This window comes from Aphis gossypii, chromosome 1 (genome assembly GCF_020184175.1).
Source record: "Aphis gossypii isolate Hap1 chromosome 1, ASM2018417v2, whole genome shotgun sequence".
NCBI classification, from domain to species: Eukaryota; Metazoa; Arthropoda; class Insecta; order Hemiptera; family Aphididae; genus Aphis; species Aphis gossypii.
The window spans coordinates 39305145-39313883 of record NC_065530.1 but is presented as its reverse complement, the minus strand read 5'-3'; the positions used below and the strand labels follow the sequence as shown (position 1 = coordinate 39313883).

The 8739-nt window shown below is 34.6% G+C and overlaps 1 long non-coding RNA gene across 1 annotated transcript; it reads left to right on the top strand.

Moving 5' to 3' along the window:
• Positions 1-1923: 1923 nt before the first annotated feature.
• On the top strand, positions 1924-2539 carry LOC126548972 (uncharacterized). The gene is made up of 2 exons (XR_007603097.1): positions 1924-2370; positions 2432-2539. It is a non-coding gene; the product is annotated as an uncharacterized LOC126548972 (long non-coding RNA).
• The last annotated feature ends 6200 nt before the right edge of the window (positions 2540-8739 follow it).

Genomic DNA, 8739 nt, shown 5'->3' with positions numbered 1-8739 from the left:
GCTGAATAATGAATATTAATTATATGTGCACGATAACGAGAAACAAGAAACAACTCAACAATCACACTTTATATTAATGTACTGGACTTGATTTAAGTTCAGGACGTATAGGTTGAAGAGATTTTATTATATTTTTTCTTGTCGGGAATTAGATTTCTTCGCCGTATTTTCTTTAATCTTCTCAGGGAGTTTCTTGGTATTGCGTTAAAGTTAAGTTGAGTTCTGAAATTTAAGGATTTGGATGGTTATATTAAAGTCAACCGACAGCCAATATACAATTGTTGTATAATATTACTTATCTACAAAATTAGTACACAGTATTTAGTATATGTACATCTTTCATTATTTTTACGAATTCAATTAAAAATTATGTCTTTTAATTATCTATCATCTATGGGTGATAATATGTTAACTGTCTATATAGTTTTTACTTTATATTCTAATCAGCAATCATAAAATTCATATAGTTCTTAGAAACGAGAAATAGTTTCTTCCTGGAAACTTTCAAAGCGTCGTTGACTTTGAGCAAAATATAATATAATATAATTTGTCGCTTTCCGCGTTATATATTTACGAAAATATAAATAATAATAAATAAGTTAGTTATCGGAAAACGTTTATTTAATGATTTAACACCAATGAAATACATCTGCAAATATAATACCAAAATCGGAGAAAAATTAAAATATGTTTGAAAAATAATATTATTTAAACAATTAATTTTTATAAATATTTTGGTATGTCTCATCTAGATACTGCAGGTTGTCTGAAAAAATTCAAACTATTTATTCAATTATATTTGCACAGGACTAAAATATAGATACTGATAACTTCTACAAACGTTGTCGTCGATTTTGAGAAAATTATTGAAATTTAGCAATCTTCGTGTGCCGATGTCGTGCAATAAAATAAAAGCTAACAAAATTGAATATAATATAGCGTAATACCTAGGTATAATAATAAAATCATCGCATACCTATCGTTCCAAAAGTATATTTACGTTTCCGAACGAATGATAGTCGTACACTAATACATATTATTTTATTATATAGTTGTTAAGATATAATATAGGTCACACAATGATACATAGGACCTAAGATACGATGGACTGGTACTCCCGGTTTTTGAAATTCAATATACGACACCGCTGTCGCCTTCGGGTGGAACCGCTCGTCGGTTAGTTTTCTCTTCGACCTCCGTTCTGTTGCAGGTGCTACCGGACAGACATTTTTCACAGCCAAACGATGCATTGGCCATTGATAAGTCACTAATAATTTTTACGTAAAACGTTTGAACCAGGTTCAATTTTCTATAGCTACTTCGTATTTTACTGAGCTTCATCACATACACGAGTAACTACCAAGTAATAAGTATACCTATACGAATTACCGTCTCGAAGTTCCACCGACGATGCACATTTTATCTGCTATCTCACAATTTGTATTTAATTATTTCTTATACCGATACTCGTGTTACTGAATATATTTGTATAAGTTTAACGCGCGATTTATAATTTATTATAAAATTGTATACATAGTTCAGTTCGTTTGCCGTGTACGGCGGTTTATTTAATTCGTTTAAACACGTTGGGTTAGGTTAGGTTAACCCGCCTACGTGTTTTATTGTTTGTACATAATAAATATTATATTGCAGGCGACGAGTGAATATGATAAAGCGTCAGTTTTACATAATAATAATTCTCATACGGCGAGTCTCACCGTTGTTATACTGCGTGGGCGGGGAAATTCTATATAATAACCGACCGAAAATGATTTCTATACAAGTGTTTCAAATATAATATTATTTTAATATTGTATTTTGACGATTTTTTCCTCCGCTCTTTAAAAGACGATTAAAAGTTTAAATACTCAATTACCTACGCAATACACACGCGCGGTGATAATTATTTAGTATTGACAAGTGGTCGGGTAACGACGTAACGGCAGAATTGACATTGTAGTGCTGACTATATCGATATTTTTTTTTATCTCGAAGCTAATTTTTTTTTTTTTTTTTTACAAAATATTCGTATTCATTACCGCGAATCGCGACGATAATAATTATTGTATCACAAAAATATTAACAATTTGATGGAAAAATGTCAGATCAATGTCAACGAATTGCGGCTCGACGACGTGCGACTACTGCGGCGGCAGTTACACGAGCGGTGCGCGTGAATATCATTATTATACGGCCACTACGACACGTGATGACTGTTACAAAACCACGATTAATTATTATTTATTATTATCCCCGCCGCCGAGTCGACGGGCCCTTCGCCTTGTTCAACATAAACAGATTGTTACTATCGTATCACGTTTGCGTGCCGGAGAAAAAAAATGAATTTATTTTCAGTCAATCACACCGTTTGTATGTTTTTATTTGTATTATTATTTTTTTTTTCGTTGTCATAAAATTTGTATTATTTTAGGTGCTACCGTTTTTGCATACCGTTTGACGCAATGCTGGCGCAACAATCTAGTTGTTACATATTATTATTATTCATATATATATAATAAATCGGAATAGTATTTTTTTATTTTTTTTGTTCAGCAGACGTCGCGCGCAGCACACATAGTTTGCGGTTTTGAGTTGTAATAATTTAGTATACCTACTGTTTGTAGTTTTGTACCTACACGACCGTGTGTGTCGGAATGGATTTCGACTCGATTCGGCCGCGGACGGGTGTTCAATTTCAATTGATCAAACGAGAGTTTTTTTCCCGTGTACCAAAATTAACATAACTCGTTTTCGGCGGGTACCGAATAATAATAATATATATTAAAATAGTGTACATCATACGCCGCGATAAAGATATTTGAGAGGACTTTCTAGCGTTAAGAGTAATAGATAATAATGTGTTTCACGCAATTTCGACAGCGACGAGTCTCTCATCACCGCCAAATACCAATTAACGATATTATTAATTTTTAATTCTATTGTTTATTGTTATTATGATATTGTATTGACGAAGAATTATTATTACCTTAGTTAGATGGTGGATCCTGTTATCTTTCGTGCATTGTGATAATATTATTATGGTTGTAACTTGTATGGCACTATGCCACTATGTATGGTAATATAGGAAGAATGAAAACCAACAACTATTTGTACTATTTAAGGATACAGTAATAAAAAATTATTGTCAATTAATGTATAGCAGAAAGTTTAAACTATTTCAGGATTTCAGATAGTTAAACAAAGTAAAAACTGTAATTTTACATATATTTTTAAATTACTATTATCCAATTCTGCATACCATAATTATAAAATGTCCCAAATTGTTACATACAAATTACTAATGCAATTCTAATCTTCTTGATCTGGTGAACCGAATGTTTTTTTGTTTCCCATTCTTTTTCTGAAATTAAATAATGTTTCAAAAGTAATTACAATCTATATGGTACTAATAAATTTTAGGTTTGTTGATTCGTTTAATTTGCATATTATATTATGTTCTTTAATAACAAATAACGGTGTCATTTTAATCGTTTATTTTAAATTAATTTCATATAGATATATATATTTAAACATTTGTACTCTAAAGTCTAAATAAATAAAATAATTAGTAGTTAATTATTCTTATTACTCATTAGTCATTATTCATTACTCATTTTATACACTGCAGTCACACAGATATAATATTATATATAACACTTAAGAATTAAGATTATAAAGATTTAAAAATAATATGAATATATATTCTATAAACTTAAAAGTATCTCACGGTAAAGTGTATACTCATTACAGTCATAACCATTTTTATAGATAACTTGTTCGTCTTAAATGTAAACGCTTAAAATATCTTAATTATCTTTTGAAATATACACTGGACTAATAATGACTGCGGAAAGTGTCAGTCATAAATAATTATTATTATTAATTTTACATTTCATTTTCGACGTGCCCATAGGGTCCGTTTAATATTTGCATGATAGTCTATTGGATTACAACCTACGGGATTTTCGTCATCAGTCGAATTCACACTTCAGAGCGACGTGTATTCGGCAAAAAGCGCGGGTCACCACATCTCTAGAACCGAGCTCGACCGGGGAGGGTAAAAAGTCTTCGGGTCTCTCGGGTCCCAGATCGATTAGACGATGTTATTATTTTTGTCTGGTAAAACGTGTAGCCAACACGACGCATGGAATAATAATATATCGTTTATCCGATGTTATGCACCGTGCGGGGCAGATGGCCTGATCGCGCGTGTAAAAAGACTCGACCGCACGCGCAACGCTACGGCGCGAGACCAGACTCGTCGCACGCGGACGCGTATTCTACGTGCACTTACACACGCGCAGACGCGTTCGTCACACATACACACACACACACACACACGTACACATCTGTCCGTACAAACGGCTCTTCGGGACGACACCCTCTGGAATCTGATCCCCAGACACCGTCTGCAGGTTTCTTACATTTTTCTCTTTTTTTTTCTTTCATTCGTCCTCTCTTGGTTCGATTTTTTTTCTACAGAAAAAAAAAATACTACTTATATTATTATTATAAATTATAATACGCCGTACACACACCTAACCTACCGCCATCACTATAATATGGCACTAACGCTGTCGGCGGTGGTTATTGTCCTCCTCGACGACGGGTAATGTGTATGTGTTTGTGTGTGAGTGTGCGTGTGTAATTTATTATTATTTATTACGAACGCCATCCCGGAACGTATTGTAGATGGTCAGCCGGCCGGCCGACCAGCCGACCGACCGACCGATCGACCGACTAGACCCGATTTGACTCGACCGATTTGTAGAGTGGGACAGGTATATTGTGTGTACCGAGTGTGTTTTTGTGTGCATTGTGCGTGCGTGCGTACGTGCGTGTGGCAGGGAGACGACGAACGCAGACGGTCGACGACGAGGGTCTCTCTAAAAATACGATAAACACATGTCGGCTACGGCGGCGGTTCAATAACCGCTTGCGGTGGTCGACCGCGGCGGATTCCCCCGGTCCGGCGAGAAGTGTGTATGGTTGGGGCGAGCGCTCACGACGGGGTAGCGGCGGCGGTGGTGAGGTCGGATGTTTTATTATTACTTTTTTTTTCGTTTTCATTTTTAACCATTTTACCGAAATACCACCGAAGCGACTGCAGAGTAGCGAGAAAAAGGACGAGGCAGTGTTTTTTTCAAAAAATTTCAAACCATTCGTCAAATAAGCCACACCGGACGTAAACCGACCGTAAATGGCGTGTGGTACATAAACCCACTTCGCGATTGCGATATCAAGACCCAGCGCTAGATACTAATCCGATAAAAATATTAATACGATAAAAGTATCAGTAACCATATACATATTATATTATATCATATAATAATATAATGGTATTATTAGTATACAATTCTATAGTATTAGTATATACATTTTAGAATAGGGCTACGGAGCGGCGAGATGCGATAATAATAATCATTTATCGCCGACGTCGGATTGATAAACTGTGACCGCTGCAGCCCGTGATATTAATAAATATTATACAATATTATATTTTTTCGAGGCGCCTCAACGGAAGCTGCAGTTTGCGGTGCATGTTAAAGACTAAAGAAATAACATCCTAAATTATTTTCAAAGTTATGAAACTAATTTCTATATTTTCTTTATAATAATCAAATAAAAACGAAATTAATCATTAAATTGCAGGTATTTAATTTCAATAAATACTTTAATTTTTAATTACAGATAAACACATAGGTAATCAAGAATTTAAAAATTATGATCACTATATATTATGCTAAATGCAATCGATATATTTTGTACACTATTATAAAGATATTTATTGTTTTTTTCAATTTTGTACTAACAAATACTTGTATGTTAGGTTATCTATAGATAAATGATGTCGTAAATGTTATAGGTTAGGTATAGTAGATAAGTAGATGTATAATGTATAGTACATTATAAAATTATAAATAAAATTACAAAATTAATTGTTATTTATTAACTAATATATTAATATAGTTGAAAACTTCGATATAAAAAACATTTTTTTAGGGGGGGGATGTCCTCATATTATTACATTTTGAAGCAAAAAAATTCTATTTGCGGGGGGAAATGTCACGGATGTAAATGTCCTTGATTCGCCATGCCGATCCGAAATATACCTGCGTTGAAAAACACATTTCAATATATAACGATAATTTATTGCTTGCCGTAAAGGTATGTATATTACACGTTCCGGTGGGTAGGCGACGCAGTGGTAGTAGTGGACGTGGAAATTGTATACTTCATGAATTATTCTCATTTACATGTCGCAAACAATAGGAAAAAACACGTCGAGTATTACCTTATTACCTTTATAATATTATTATAACACAACGCGCTGTTATTGTACTTATCGGTTCTTGTTTTGTAACAACAATAATAAAATATTATGGTAATTGAAGTTAACATTGATGTTCCGTAACCTAGGACTGCACCGCGAGAGTAGAGATATAGGTATTTAATAAAAATTGAATGTTAGATAAAACTAATTCAATAATACGACATTACAAGTGAACAAACTGTTTCATATATAATTCCATTATACGCATTTACGCCTGGATCAAAGCTATTTATCGGTACTCATTGGACGACGAACGATATATTGCACGTGCGATGTGATAGCTCGGCACAGGTCCTACTTAATTCACCACGATATTACGAAATTTCGAATTTTCGTGGCATTTAATTTACCAAAAAGGCATTGATTTAAACTTTGCGTTTTGATCGTTGCACCAGAACCCAAATATAATTAATGTCCACACGATAACAATTATAATCTAAAAAGAAATAAACACCATTATTCCCCACAAATACCTACGTATTTCATTGTGTATGGGTACGATAGTATTTTGTCTACGTTTTCGTGCAACGCGTATGACGCGTGTAATAAGTCCCACCGAGTCATTAAAAACTAATGAACATTAAACAACCACATATTATTATTACTATTATCATAATAAACGTGTGTATTGTAGACCTCTGGCTACGCTTAGTGCCGTACAAATGCATTTTGTACGTTTCGAATTAATTATACGACGAATACTTCATACAATATTTCGTAATGCGTACGTAATATGATAATAATATTTAATAACGATAGTAAACTGGAACGCGCGGGCTGTGTAGCCGGTAGACACGTACCGTTGGGTATGACATGGTTCAAAAGGCCCGTACGATTTTCCCGGTAAAATCATATTATTATATCAAACGATTAAACCCTATACCTACTACAATGATAATATTCTTTTTTTTCAGTAATAATCTCTTAGACTCGAACCACGCGAAAAAAGTCCAAAACGTAAATGGACACTCGTCGCGAATACTATTAGTAAGTATTTATAGCCATCATGCAAAATAGTAACCGTCGCGCGTCGTTATTATACATTACAAAACGCAGTGAAACAGACTTTCTACGCACGCCGCTGCATAATATTATAGCGGCGGACAATGAGTGGGATAATGGGATCTAACGAGTATAATAACGACGTGAGGCTTCGGATTCAAAAACCGTATGTGCGCGCCCGTGTACCTAACTGACAATCAAACGGAGAAAATAAAATACCGGGTTGACGATATTATTATACAGTTAATGTGAATAATCGTGAAAAAAGGGCCGATGGCATTTAGTCGTCACTCGACCACCTGCGAGCAGGCGCAACCGGTAACCTGTTGTTCAGTGAGACATTATATCGCGGGTGTATAAGGATACTGTTCGGTGTCCAACCAAACATCATAACATCGATTTAACGATCGAAAAAACATAATATAGCGGAGCACTGAGAAAAGAGTGTCGATCACTGGACAATGGCGTACTAGTCTCCGAACGGGTCGTCATGATTTGAGCGGATCCGTCGAAAATTGCGTACAACACTACAAAAGTAACATAATATACGGCAAATATAAATTACACCGTATATACACCATAATAATAAATTAATAAACGGTATTCGAGTAAAATAAAGAAAATATTAAACATCGGCGTTATTGGTTTTAAATCGTGTTATTAATTTATTATAATATGTTTCGGCGTGAAAAACACGAGTTCGGCCGTGGGTACAGCTTGTACCGTATTCAGGTATAATAATATAATGATACGGGTAATACTATATACCTAGGTCACGCGGTGGTGACGTGCCGCCGCCGCGCGTCAATTAAATAGAAATCCGAACAAGAAACGCAACTGCAACCGCAGGTGTAATAATACACACGAGTTGCAATCGACGACGATAGCATTATTATTATTATAATAATTAATAACGCATCATAAATAATTACGATTGCAGTGATTTACGACACGGACGACACATGATGTGCACAGGATGATTGATTAATCGCCGAAAAATTAAAATGCAGCGGCTGAGAGGATGCCTATAGGAAGTATGCAAATATGAAATCGATACATGGAAATGCTAAAAAATAAAAAAAAATAACTGGCGTAAGTGTATAGTTATCTAACTGAGGACCACAAGTCCAACCAATGCAACAACAATATAATGTACACAGTAATATATCGGTTTTGTAGGCCAGTAACGCACGCGGTGTTATCATTTACGGGTCGTCGTTTATAATATTTTATTTACAAAAATGAATTTAAACCGTGCCATTTGTTTTCGCCGCAGACGACGCTGTTGGTTTTTATAATGGATTATGTAAAATATTCATTCGGCGTTACTTGTACAATGTCATCGACACTGCACGGAGTATATTACGGCGAGAATTTAGAGTTTCAATACACCGTGGGCAGAA